The sequence below is a fragment of the Pristiophorus japonicus genome, chromosome 12, assembly GCF_044704955.1.
Source record: "Pristiophorus japonicus isolate sPriJap1 chromosome 12, sPriJap1.hap1, whole genome shotgun sequence".
Taxonomy (NCBI): domain Eukaryota; kingdom Metazoa; phylum Chordata; class Chondrichthyes; family Pristiophoridae; genus Pristiophorus; species Pristiophorus japonicus.
Genome location: NC_091988.1, coordinates 204,738,443 through 204,753,522, shown reverse-complemented (window position 1 = coordinate 204,753,522; position 15,080 = coordinate 204,738,443).

The window sequence follows — 15,080 nt, the reverse complement described above, 5'->3', positions numbered from 1 at the left end:
GGAAACGGGGAGAGATGGTGGGAAACGGGGCGAGACGGTGGGAAACGGGGAGAGACGGTGGGAAACGGGGAGAGACGGTGGGAAACGGGGAGAGACGGTGGGAAACGGGGAGAGATGGTGGGAAACGGGGAGAGACAGTGGGAAACGGGGAGAGATGGTGGGAAACGGGGAGAGATGGTGGGAAACGAGGAGAGATGGTGGGAAACGGGGAGAGATGGTGGGAAACGGGGCGAGACGGTGGGAAACGGGGAGAGACAGTGGGAAACGGGGAGAGACGGTGGGAAACGGGGAGAGACGGTGGGAAACGGGGCGAGACAGTGGGAAACGGGGAGAGATGGTGGGAAACGGGGAGAGACGGTGGGAAACGGGGAGAGATGGTGGGAAACGGGGAGAGACGGTGGGAAACGGGGAGAGATGGTGGGAAACGGGGAGAGATGGTGGGAAACGGGGAGAGATGGTGGGAAACGGGGAGAGACGGTGGGAAACGGGGAGATTCAGTGGGAAACGGGGAGAGACGGTGGGAAACGGGGAGAGATGGTGGGAAACGGGGAGAGACGGTGGGAAACGGGGAGAGACAGTGGGAAACGGGGAGAGACGGTGGGAAAAGGGGAGAGATGGTGGGAAACGGGGAGAGATGGTGGGAAACGGGGAGAGACGGTGGGAAACGGGGAGAGATGGTGGGAAACGGGGAGAGATGGTGGGAAACGGGGAGAGACGGTGGGAAACGGGGAGAGATGGTGGGAAACGGGGAGAGAAGGTGGGAAACGGGGAGAGACGGTGGGAAACGGGGAGAGACAGTGGGAAACGGGGAGAGACGGTGGGAAACGGGGAGAGACGGTGGGAAACGAGGAGAGATGGTGGGAAACGGGGAGAGATGGTGGGAAACGGGGAGAGACAGTGGGAAACGGGGAGAGATGGTGGGAAACGGGGAGAGACAGTGGGAAACAGGGAGAGATGGTGGGAAACGGGGAGAGACAGTGGGAAACGGGGAGAGATGGTGGGAAACGGGGAGAGACAGTGGGAAACGGGGAGAGATGGTGGGAAACGGGGAGAGACAGTGGGAAACAGGGAGAGATGGTGGGAAACGGGGAGAGACAGTGGGAAACGGGGAGAGACGGTGGGAAACGGGGAGAGATGGTGGGAAACGGGGAGAGACGGTGGGAAACGGGGAGAGATGGTGGGAAACGGGGCGAGACGGTGGGAAACAGGGAGAGATGGTGGGAAACGGGGAGAGACAGTGGGAAACGGGGAGAGACGGTGGGAAACGGGGAGAGATGGTGGGAAACGGGGAGAGATGGTGGGAAACGGGGAAAGACGGTGGGAAACGGGGCGAGACAGTGGGAAACGGGGAGAGACAGTGGGAAACGGGGAGAGACGGTGGGAAACGGGGAGAGATGGTGGGAAACGGGGAAAGACGGTGGGAAACGGGGCGAGACAGTGGGAAACGGGGAGAGACGGTGGGAAACGGGGAGAGATGGTGGGAAACGGGGAGAGACAGTGGGAAACGGGGAGAGATGGTGGGAAACGGGGAGAGACAGTGGGAAACGAGGAGAGATGGTGGGAAACGGGGAGAGACAGTGGGAAACGGGGAGAGATGGTGGGAAACGGGGAGAGACAGTGGGAAACGGGGAGAGACGGTGGGAAACGGGGAGAGATGGTGGGAAACGGGGAGAGACAGTGGGAAACGAGGAGAGATGGTGGGAAACGGGGAGAGACAGTGGGAAACGGGGAGAGATGGTGGGAAACGGGGAGAGACAGTGGGAAACGGGGAGAGATGGTGGGAAACGGGGAGAGACAGTGGGAAACGGGGAGAGACGGTGGGAAACGGGGAGAGATGGTGGGAAACGGGGAGAGACAGTGGGAAACGAGGAGGGATGGAGCGTGTACAGCGGGTTAGACTGAGTGCCCAGTACCAATGGACGCAGCATGTACAGCGGGTTCGTTAAGTGATGCGTTCTTATTTTGATCGTGAGACTGCCCAGTCCCACCCAGTGATGGGAAGAGAATTAGTTTGCTCTGTGCATCCATCCAGATCTGCATCTTAAGCTAATGTGGATCAGCTGCCATGAGAACTTCGGTTGCAAGCAGCACACTTCCATTTCAGTCTGTCTACAACCTGCCAAAAAGAATTCAGGTCTGAATTGTGCTAATGTGGGACAATCCAAACTAGTGGGTGTTAGCCCACCAAACAGCCACTGATATGGTGCTGAATCCAAGATCAATGGGTTTGGGCCACTTTAGATCAACATGAACCAAGGTTCATTTGTTCCTTTTCACCATTCTCTACTGACTGCTGGCCAGTCCAGTCCAGTGCAACAGATGAGCTGAAAGTCTCCTTACACCAATTGTGGACTGATGTCAGCGCTGCGGGTTACAACACAGTCAGCTCACCTCCGAGACCTGGGATCAGATCCAGTGTCAAGAAGATAAAGATTCCTTTTCTTTGATGACTGAAGATTCTTCAAGAGAAACTCCAGGCACAGTAATAGAGAGTGGTGATAACCGAACTATAGACAATGTTGTCCAATAGCTGCACGTTGCAATAATGCATTCGACTGTTCTAAAACCTGCGATTTACTTCATCTGGACCGGCAAATACTGTGAAATATTACAGTACTGGCTGAGATAATCAGGCCATGCCACTTCTTCAAAAGATGTTGATAGTTATATGAATAGAGAGAAACAGCAGTGTCAGGTCTTATCGAATAGTTCGACTTAATGTAGACAACACAAAAAATAGCAAACAATAGCTTGAAAGAGGACGAGGCCCTCCAAATTTTAAAAGGAGTTACATTTAATAATATTAAAAGCACAGACATTTACAGAGTGAGTTTTAATCGAACTGAAACAGGATTTTTAAAAAATTGCTTTTTTTTTCTTCTGGAAAATCTCTTTTGTGAATTGCAATTCAGTTTTCAAAGACACCACAGCTGTACAGTACGGCTGTTTACAGACAACGGGATTGTTTGTGAGCAGGTAAGACTCTATGTTGTAATTTGAGATAGTTCCATGTAGTTTGCTTGATGTAAAATGAGTTTGGAACACAACATGAGCCGCCTGAGTTCAGCAATCTGCTACAAATATTACTTGAGGAAATGACAGTTTGTAATGGAGGTGCTCGTGTCAGGTTGAAGTTGAGGCATCACATAATGATTATGGAGGTGGATAGATGTGGTATGTTTGACCCATGTCATAACCTGACCTCGCCGGTGTCATCGCTGCAATAGAGTGCAGAAAATGTAATCTCTCAGCAATGATTTGATCAGGACAATTGATTTTATTCACACACTAATATGTTGCTAATATTGCTTTCAATTCTTCTCCTGCTCACATTACTTAATAATGAAATCACACTGAGGGATCCCTCTATTTGTTCTCTCCCCTGAAATATAGAACTCAAAACAAAGCACTTATTAGAAAGAGCTCCAGGTACAAGCTTTCTGCTTTTGAGACTTGTATTTTTCAACATATCTGAGATAGAATCACAGAAATTTACAGCACGGAAGGAGGCCATTCAGCCCATCGTGTCTGTGCCGGCCAACAAGAGGCTATCCAGTCTAATCCCACTTTCCAGCTCTCGGTCTGTAGCCCTGCAGGTTCCAGCACTTCAGGTGCACATCCAAGTACTTTTTTAATGGGGCGAGGTTTTCTGCCTCTACCACCCTTTTAAGCAGTGATTCCAGACCCCCACAACCCTCTGCGTAAATACATTTCCCCTCAAAATCCCTCTAAACCTTCTACCAAAAACTTTAAATCTATGCCCCCTGGTTCTTGACCCCTCTGCTAAGGGAAATAGATCCTTCCTATCCACTCTATCCAGGCCCCTCATAATTTTATACACCTCAATGAGCTATTCCCTCAACCTCCTCTGTTCCAAAGAAAACAAACCCAGCCTATCCAATCTGTCCTCATAGCTAAAATTCTCCACTCCCGGCAACATGTTCGTAACTCTCCTCTGTACCCTCCAGTGCAATCACATCCTTCCTGTAATGCGGTGACCAGAACTGCACGCAGTACTCTAACTGTGGCCTAACCAGTGTTTTATACAGTGTTTTTATACTGGGCCACCCCGACCTGCGAGAGAACATCTCCGCAGGCTGAGGCTATAAAAAGAGCTGGAGCATACCACTGCAGCTTCAGCGCAAGCCGACACAACTGTGCGGCGGCTTCGAGGTGGGTGACTGGGTGACGTCATCAGGACCCATGTCGCCATTTGGAGCGTGGGCAGGAGCATTGGCTGGGCCCTGGTACAGCAGAGGAGCGGGAAGGTCGTGACAGACCTGCAACGAGTGATCGGGGCGAAGGAGCGATGAAAGATTTGTTATGTCTGTGATGTACCTATGAATGACTCCACGAGGCAATGTGTTTTACTCAAGTGACCTTGATCCTTTATTCGTAACTCCAGAGTGAGGCATAAGCATGGTGAGCAGCCTTTTATACTGGGCCCTGCACACCTCAGGTCTCCCACCGCAGTGCCCTCTGGTGGACAGCCTCTGCCACAGGGGCAGGAAACCCCGGTCTCCACCAGTTGCAACCTCTAGTGGTGCCAGCATAGTATATACACAGTGTAAACCATATTTAGGTACATCAGGAATCAAGTCTCCATCTTATGCAACTATACAGTGACTACACAGAGAGTATATCTATAGTCTGCATATATAGCATCACTCTCCCCCAAGTCCTTTGTGCCGATTACCTTTGCACTATGTGCTCTGGCTTAGCTCTCCCCAGACTTAAGTCCCAATAGCCCTTGCACCTTGGCTGTGCTTTGGCTTGGCTCTCTCCCTGTTACCCCCAAGTCCTTTTGCCACAACGTTGGGTAGTGGTTTGCCAGTTTGGATGGTTCGATGATGCAGTGGAGGTTACAGTGGGTTCTGGGGGTGATCCATGTGTGTGTCCATGGCTACACACATCCATTTGCCGCCCCCCCCTCCTTTCCCACCACAGCGAGATCATGCAGCAAGCCCGTTACATTAACATACAGGATCAGACGCAATGCAATTACAAAGAAAGGAACTTACAGTTTGTATCATGACACCTTGGTTCAGTGACCTACATTCATTACGTTTTGCGGTTATGCGCCAGGATTGGGTAGATTGCATTCGTGGTTCAGTCATGGTCAGTACTGAGGTAGCAGTACAGGTATGCAAGGACACAGGTTCCAGAGCAACTGGATGGGGTCCTAGTCGTCTGATGGCGGCGCTGCGCATCCTGCTAGTGGGGTGAGTTTGGTTCGCTCACCTAGCCAGGACTCAGGGCCTTTGCCATTGCCTAGTGGTGGGCAGAGCCACAGATGTGTGTGACCTCCCTGTCCTCCTTTGAGGGTTGCAGAATCTTCTGCCTGCTCTCTAACGGTGTTGGGAACCTGGCTGTTCCAGGTCCCGTTTGGGGAACTCGTTGGTTCTGACCTTTCGCTCCCGGACATGGCCGAGGTAGAGACTGGGTCTGGGGGCTGCGCTGTCTCCACCCGGGTGTTGGTCAACGGTGGCCGACTGCGCGTATTGGCGCCATTTTCGTTTCCAGGTCCGTGGTGAATAGTGCCATCGGGTGCCTGCAGCGTGGGATAGACCTGGGGCAGGGCGTCAGGATCAGTGCCTTCACCCTCCTGAGGTCGCTGGCCTATAACTTGTGGGGACACCTGGGGCAGGGCATCAGGATCAGCGCCTTTAGCCTCCCGAATTCGCTGGCTTGCTACTTTTGGGGACACTCTATTCCCGACATCTCGCAACATTTTGTTCACAATCTTAATGGGTTCGTTACATTGATTGCCATGCATACAATGTCTCTTTAAGTTCAGTCGGTTGTAGGTCTCCTTTAAGAGAACCCTGTTGGCTTTACCCCAATCAAATCCTTTGTTAGACACCACGTGTTGGGCCCTCAGCGTTGCACCTCGTGATATGGCCGTGGCCATCTTTATTTTCAGCCATGCTGTCCCTCGCTGCAGCAGGGATGCCATCTTGCCTCTGTCCTCGAGGTCGACTGCCTTGATCCTTCTGTCCCGCGATTCTGCCATAAAAGCTGGAAGAGTGCCTCTGAATTCTATCTTCCTCCCCAGGAGTCCTGCCACTGGAGCCGGGAAGGTACTTTTAGATCATTCCGGTCAGACCATTGCCATGCAGTCATGATGGACGGTCTGTGCCTCAGGTGCTGTGCTGGGTTATTCTCTGGTGCCTGGCCCAAGCGAAGGTGAGGTTTTGCTCTGTCTCTGAGCACGGGGGGACATCGATTGCTGGAGTGAAGAGGTCTTCCCATTTCCACTGGATCTTCCCCATCCATCTTCTTTCAAGTAGCATTGGACCATCACCTGCAACAATCCACAGAGGTAACTGCACCATGCTATTATGGATTACATTTACATCCGCACTACCAAGGACTGGGATCAGCTCCTTGGTGTAGGTGCGCAACTTTTCCTGTACTGGAACCAGCTCGGGTCGCTTTTCGTTCCATAGCCTCTCAAAGGCATCCTGGTTCAACACTGACTGGCTCGCTCCCGTGTCCACTTCCATGAAAATTGGAACACCGTTTATCTTGACTTCCATCTTCACTGGAGGACAATCGGTGGTGCAGGTATACACTCCATACACTTCTTTTTGGGGCTGAGCTGCCTCTCTGGCCAAATTATCATAGTCCCCGCTGGATTCAAAGTCATCTACCGACTCCTCTGCTAGACGGTGAGTCGTATTTCTTTTACACATACGCTGGAGGTGGCCCTTCGTGTTACAGACTTTGCATACATACTCAGCAAACCGACACTGGTGAGCCCTATGGTTTCCTCCACAACACCAGCATGGTGCTACTCGATTAGCCCCCCTCGGCAGACTCTGAGTTCTGGAACCCTGAGGTCTGTGCTCTCTGCCCTGGGCAGAGCCACGTTCTACAGTCTTGCCTGTGAAAGGCACCATTCTGTGTACAGTACTTGCTGGGTTTGAGTCCACAGGATGAATAATTTGCTTGGTGCTGCAGGTCGAGGTCATGAACGCCTGACTGATGCTGATGGCCTTCTGCAGGTTGACTGTGGTGTCGGCAGATAATAGCTTGTGAAGGAGGCCCTCGTGGCCAATTCCTATAACGAAGATGTCTCCCAATGATTCGTTGAGGTGCGTGCCAAAATCACACGGTGCCGCAAGTCTCCTGCGGTCGGCAGCATATTTTGCAATCTCCTGGCCCTCAGGTCGGCGGTGAGTGTAGAATCTGTGCCTGGCCGTGAGGATGCTCTCTTTTGATTTTAGTTGGTCGTGAACTAGTTCAGTCAGCTCATCGTATGTCTTATCCTCAACCTTCGTGGGTGCCAGCAACTCCCTGACGAGGCGGTAGACCTCGGGCCCACAACTGGTTAGCAGTATAGCCTTGCGCTTCTCCGCCAATGTGTCCGTCTCCCCTGCCAGGTCGTTTGCCACAAAATATTGCTCGAGCCTTTCCGTGGAGGCATCCCAATCATCACCCTCAGCGAAGTCTTTAAGTGTGCCAAAGATAGCCATAATTGCGTGAAAGTCTGTATTCTCGTTGCCAGTTGTTATGTCTGTAATGCAGTTATGAATGACTCCACGAGGCAATGTGTTGTACTCAAACTGTAGTGACCTTGGTCCTTTATTCGTAACTCCAGAGTGAGGCACAAGAATGATGAGCAGCCTTTTATACTGGGTCTTGCACACCTATGCAGGTGACCCTCAGGTCTCCCACCGCAGTGCCCTCTGGTGGACAGCCTCTGCCACAGGGGCAGGAATCTCCAGTCTTCACCAATTGCACCCTCTCATGGTGCCAGCATAGTATATGCACAGTGTAAACCTTATTGATAGTACATCAGGTAACAAGTCTCCATCTTATGCAACTATACAGTGACGACACAGAGAGTATATCTATAGTCTGCATATATAACAGGATTGTGGCTGAGGTTCTACAAATGTTTGGTGCAGAGGTGCGGCGGGAGATCATTGCGGAGGTGCAGCGAGTGTTTTTGTGGTGGTGGAGCGGTGAGAAATCGTGGTGGAGGTGTGACAGATGTGGGTACGGGGCCCAGAAGAGCTGAGGACCCAGGGGCAGCATGGACCAGCCCACATTACGCACTAGGTCCGTGCAGCAGAGCAGGTCTCCAGGTTAACCCTTGCCACTGGATAGCTCTGTCAAGCCCGGGAGTTGGCTGATGTGCAACGGTCACCACACATTAAAAAAAATCCACGCACAGGCATCTTCCACCCCTTCAATTTGATTTAGGACATCGGGTCCTTCATTGAAACACCTGTGAACTCATGTGGAAGCAAGTCATCCTCGTTCGAGGGACCGCCTATGATATACAGTTCAAGCATAACTCTTGTATTCTATGCCTCGGCTAATAAAGGTAAGCATTCCTTTTGTTTTCTTAACCACCTTATCTACCTGGCCTTCTACCTTCAGGGATCTGTGGACCTGCACTCCAAGGTCCCTTCATTCCACTACACTTCTCAGTGTCCTACCATTTAATGTGTATTCCCTTTCCTTGTTAGCCCTCCCCAAATGCATTACCTCACACTTCTCTGGATTAAATTCCATTTGCCACTGTTCTGCCCACCTGACCAGTACATTGATATCTTCCTGCAGTCTACAGCTTTCTTCTTCATTATCAACCACACAGTCAATTTTAGTATCATCTGCAAACTTCTTAATCATACCCCCTATATTCAAGTCTAGATCATTGATATATATCACAAAATGCAAGGGACCCACCACTGAGCCCTGTGGAACCCCACTGGAAACATCCTTCCAGTCACAAAACACCCATCAACCATTACCCTTTGCTTCCTGCCTCTGAGCCCATTTTGGATCCAACTTGCCACTTTGCCCTGGATCCCATGGGCTTTAACCTTCATGACCAGTCTGCCATGTGGGACTTTATCAAAAGCTTTGCTAAAATCCATATACACTACATCGTACACACTACCCTCATCTACCCTCCTTGTTACCTCCTCTTTCTTTGATAGCCAAATAACTAACCAAAGAAATCTTCAAAATACCCTTAATTTTCATTTGAGGTAACCTCAAAGAAGAAGGAAGTCACAGAATTGTGAAAGTAATAAAAGGACATTTCTGTGGTGTTATTGGTACCTCTCGGTCACCTCGTGCCCTGTTTAGAACTGCTGATTAAATGTAGCCTGTAGCAGCCGATCTGTGCCGAATTCCCCAGTGACAACACGAATACGCCAATGAATTATGGTGAGATGTTCCTATTAGTGATGCCACAGGTTCTATAGAAAACAATGGTGTCATTTGGGTGACCAGCAAGGGTTATAAGTGGTGACTGAGAGATTCCTTTAAGTGTTCAGATATCTCCATTTATTAGTTTTAGAATCATGGGACAATTGAGTAGAATATGCTGCTTCAAAGCAATAATTAGGTTGTGACTGCAATGGATTTAAGCATAAGCATACAAGAGCAGAACAGCAAACGCTGGAAACACTCAGCAGGTCGGGCATCATCTGTGGAGAGAGAAACAGAGTTAATGTTCGAGGTCCATGACCTTTCATCAGAACTGGAAAAAGTTAGAGCTGTAACAGGTTTTAAGCAAGTCCAGAGGCCGGGAAAGGGGGAGGGGAGGAAAGGTCTGTGATAGGGTGGGAGGCAGGAGAGATTAATGACGGAAGGGATGATGGTGCGAGGCAAAAGGAGGTGATGGGACAAGTAAAGGAACAAAAGATGGGACCTCAGGTGGTGTAACTAGTTACAGCAGACTCGTGGAGTGGGAGGGAAGCTGGGAATATCTGGGAAAGAGAAAGCACTCATGGCCCAGGAATGTGCCAAAAGCTGGAAACCCAAGGGGGTGTGGAACAGCCCACCCCCAGCACCACCCCACACCTGCCCCTCCCCCTCATCCTTCTCCCTCCCCCAGCACCACCCCACATCTGTCCCTCCCCCTCACCCCTCCCCCTCCTCCAGCACCACCCCACACCTCCCCCCCTCCCCCTCCCCCAGCACCACCCCACACTTGCTCCTCCCCCACCCCCAACACCGCCCTACACCTCCCCTCCCCCAGCACCACCCCACACCTGTCCCTCCCCCTCACCCCTCCCCCTCCTCCAGCACCACCCCACACCTCCCTCCCTCTCCCTCCCCCAGCACCACCCCACACCTGCCCCTCCCCCTCCCCTTCCTCCAGCACCACCCCACACCTCCCCCCTCCCCCACCCCCAGCACCACCCCACACCTCCCCCCTCCCCCACCCCCAGCACCACCCCACACCTCCCCCCTCCCCCTCCCCAGCACCACTCCACACCTCCCCCCCTCCCCCTCCCCCAGCACCACCCCACACCTCCCTCCCTCCCCCTCCCCCAGCACCACCCCACATCTCCCTCCCTCCCACTCCCCCAGCACCGCCCTACACCTCCCCCTCCCCCTCCCCCACCCCCTCCCCCAGCACCACCCCACACCTCCCCCCCTCCCCCACCCCCAGCACCACTCCACACCTCCCTCCCCCTCCCCAGCACCACTCCACACCTCCCTCCCTCCCCCACCCCCAGCACCACCCCACACCTCCCCACCTCCCCCACCCCCAGCACCACCCCACACCTCCCCACCTCCCCCACCCCCAGCACCACCCCACACCTCCCCCCCTCCCCCTCCCCAGCACCATTCCACACCTCCCTCCCTCCCCCTCCCCAGCACCACCCCACACCTGCCCCTCCCCCACCCCCAGCACTGACCTCTCCCCACCCCACACCTCCCCCACCCCCAGCACCGCCCTACACCTCCCCCTCCCCCAGCACCATCCCACACCTCCCCCTCCCCCTCCCCCATCCCCACCTTACACCTCTCCCTCCCCCACCCCCAGCACTGCCCTCTCCCCACCCCACACCTCCCCCACCCCCAGCTGTAAAATGCCTAATAGAAAGATCAGGTACTGTCCCTCGATCGCGTTGAGCTTCACTGTAACACTGTAGGAGGCCAAGGACAGAGAGGTCAGAGTGGGATGTGAGTGGGACGGAAAATTAAAGCGGCAAATGACATCTGTATAAATGTTTGGTAAACATGTTACAAAATATAGAATTAAAATTCCACATGCTAAACAATTTAATCAATTACTTCTTTACATTTAAGAGTTGTTAACCTACAGAATAAACTGCTATCTCATGCATTGGAGTAGGCCAAAAAGAAATCGCATGATTCCCAATTCAGCAGGGTAAAGGGATATAGGTTATGAGCTGCATGGGTCTTACACAATCAGCAGAGAATTATGAGTTGAATAAAATGATCTCATTTAACCTTTTTAATGTCAGCTGACTAGTAACAACAATAACCATCATCATAGACAGTCCCTCGGAATCGAGGAAGACTTGCTTCCACTCTTAAAAATGAGTCCTTAGGTGACTGAACAGTCCAATACGAGAACCACAGTCCCTGTCACAGGTGGGACAGACAGTGGTTGAGGGAAGGGGTGGGTGGGACTGGTTTGCCGCACGCTCCTTCCGCTGCCTGCGCTTGGTTTCTGCATGCTCTCGGCAATGAGTCTCGAGGTGCTCAGCGCCCTCCCAGATGCACTTCCTCCACTTAGGGCGATCTTTGGCCAGGGACTCCCAGGTGTCAGTGGGGATGTTGCCCTTCTTCAGGGAGGCTTTGAGGGTGTCCTTGTAACGTTTCCTCTGCCCACCTTTGGCTCGTTTGCCGTGAAGGAATTCCGAGTAGAGCGCTTGCTTTGGGAATCTCATGTCTGGCATGCGAACGATGTGGCCTGCCCAGCAGAGCTGATCAAGTGTGGTCAGTGCTTCAATGCTGGGGATGTTGGGCTGGTTGAGGAGGCTAATGTTGGTGCACCTGTCCTCCCAGGGGATTTGTAGAATCTTACAGAGGCATCATTGGTGGTAATTCTCCAGCGACTTCAGGTGTCTGCTGTGCATGGTCCATGTCTCTGAGCCATACAGGAGGGCGGGTATTACTACAGCCCTGTAGACCATGAGCTTGGTGGCAGTCTTGAGGGCCTGGTCTTCAAACACTCTTTTCCTCAGGCGGCCGAAGGCTGCACTGGCGCACTGGAAGCGATGTTGAATCTCGTTGTCAATGTCTGCCTTTGTTGATAAGAGGATCCCGAGGTATGGGAAATGGTCCACGGTGTCCAGGGCCGCGTCGTGGATCTTGGTGACTGGGGGTCAGTGCTGTGCGGTGAGGACAGGCTGGTGGAGGAACTTTGTCTTACGGACGTTTAGCGTAAGGCCCATGCTTTTGTACGCCTTGGTAAATACATCGACTATGTCCTGGAGTTCAGCCTGTGTGTGTGCAGACGCAGGCATCGTCCACGTACTGTAGCTCGACGACAGAGGTTGGGGTGGTCTTGGACCTGGCCTGGAGGTGGCGAAGGTTAAACAGGTTCCCACTGGTTCTGTAGTTTAGTTCCACTCCAGCGGGGAGCTTGTTGACTGTGAGGTGGAGCATGGCAGTGAGGAAGATTGAGAAGAGGATTGGGGCGATGACGCAGACCTGTTTGACCCCGGTCCGGACGTGGATTGGGTCTGTAATGGATCCGTTGGTAAGGATCACGGCCTGCATGTTGTCGTGGAGCAGGCGGAGGATAGTGATGAACTTTTGGGGGCATCCGAAATGGGGGAGGATGCTCCATAGATCCTCGCAGTTGACAGTGTCAAAGGTCTTTGTAAGGTCGAAGGCCATGTATAAGGGCTGGTGCTGCTCCCTGAATATTTCCTACAGCTGTCGCGCTGCAAAGATCATGTCCGTTGTGACCTGTAGGGGACGAAATCCGCACTGTGACTCCGGGAGGAGCCCCTCGGCCACAGGGAGAAGACGATTGAGGAGGATTCTAGCGCCGGCTTTCCCAGTGGCTGATAACACAGAGATTCCCCTGTGGTTGCCGCAGTCGGACTTGTACTACTACAAATTGTATTTATATAGCTCCTTTAATGTAGTGAAATGTCCCAAGGTGCTTCACAGGAGTATTTTGAGATAAAAACGACAATGTTCTTTCTACCGTGTCCTTTAGTGTCACTCAGTGGCTCAGTGGATAGTTTACTCGCCTCTGAGTCAGAAGGTTGTGCGTTCAAATTTCACTCTAGGGACTTGAGCACATAAATCTAGTCTGATACTCCAGTGTAGTACTGAGGGAACGCTGCACTGTCAGGCAGTACTGAGGGAGTGCCGCACTGTCGGAGGGGCAGTACTGAGGGAGTGCCGCACTGTCGGAGGGGCAGTACTGAGGGAGTGCCGCACTGTCGGAGGGGCAGTACTGAGGGAGTGCCGCACTGTCGGAGGGGCAGTACTGAGGGAGTGCCGCACTGTCGGAGGGGCAGTACTGAGGGAGCGCCGCACTGTCGGAGGGGCAGTACTGAGGGAGTGCCGCACTGTCGGAGGGGCAGTACTGAGGGAGCGCTGCACTGTCGGAGGGGCAGTACTGAGGGAGCGCCGCACTGTCGGAGGGGCAGTACTGAGGGAGTGCCGCACTGTCGGAGGGGCAGTACTGAGGGAGTGCTGCACTGTCGGAGGGGCAGTACTGAGGGAGCAGATTCTGCAGAACAAAGAAGTTCCAGCCAGTACTGTACATAAAGTAACGTCGGTTTTGAGCAGAAATGTACCGGGCAGAAGGTACACACCGGCTGCTGTGGCCCGACCTCAATTGACCCAGAGCCCGCCTGTTAATGCGAGGCACTGCGGGGGTGATCATCGGCCCCATCAAAGCCGCTTTAAGCACTATGCGGCAATGGCTGCAGAACAATGGGACACCTCCAACGAATGTGCAGGCGAGCTGCAAACCCTGTAAACCACCACGTTGCAGAGGAAGATCGATCCACAGTGGATCAGATGAAATTGGAGACTCGTACGGAGGAGGCAGAGGTGTACGGGGTACACATGTTCACGACGAAATGCCCACCAATAATGTTGAAAGTTGAACTGAACGGCATTCCAGTGTTTATTGAGCTGGACATGGGGGCAAGTCTGTCCATAATAAGTAAAAAGGCCTTCGACAGGCTGTGGGGAAGAAGGCACACAGGCCCAAGCTCAGCCCCATTCACACCAAATTAAGGACTTACACAAAGGAACTTATCCCTGTAATTGGCAGTGCTGAAGTCAAAGTCTCCTATGACGGAGCAGTACACAAAGTCCCGCTATGGATTGTGCCAGGGGATGGCCCCATGTTGTTTGGCAGAAGCTGGCTGGGGAAAATCCGCTGGAACTGGGACGACATTCGAACGCTTTCGTCCATTGACGACACCGCATGTACCCAGGTTCTAAGCAAACTCCCTTCGTTATTTGAGCCAGGCATTGGAAGCTTCTCGTGGGCGAAAGTGCAGTTCCATTTGGTTCCTGGTACGCGACCCATCCACCACAAGGCTCGGGTGGTACCGTACATGATGTGTGAAAAAATGGAAATCGAGCAGGACAGGCTGCTACGTGAAGGCATCATCGCGCTGGTGGAATTCAATGACTGGGTCAGTCCGATTGTTCCGGTACTCAAGGAGGACGGTACGGTTAGAATTTGCGGGGATTATAAAGTAACGATTAACCGTTTTTCACTGCAGGACCAATACCCACTACCCAAAGCAGACGACCTATTCGCAACCTTGGCTGGAGGGAAGCTGTTCACCAAGCTGGACCTGACCTCGGCCTACATGACGCAGGAGCTGGAGGAGTCTTCGAAAGGCCTCACCAAGGAGAATCACAGCAGACGACATCAGACCCACCGACGCCAAGACGGAGGCCATCAAGAACACGCCACAACCACGGAATGTGATGGAGCTGCGGTCATTCCTGGGACTCCTTAACTACTTCGGTAATTTCCTACCTGGGTTAAGCACCCTGCTAGAACCCCTGCATGTGCTACTGCGCAAGGGAGATGACTGGGTATGGGGGAATTCACAAGAGGCTGCCTTTAAGAAAGCCAGAAATTTACTGTGTTCGAACAAATTGCTTGTTCTGTATAACTCATGTAAACGACTAGTGTTAGCTTGCGATGCGTCGTCATACGGGGTTGGGTGTGTTTTACAATAGGCCAATGAATCGGGAATTTTGCAACCAGTTGCAAATGCATCCAGGAGTTAGTCCAAGGCCGAAAGGGCCTACAGCATGGTTGAAAAAGAAGCTCTGACGTGCATTTCTAGGGTAAAAAAATG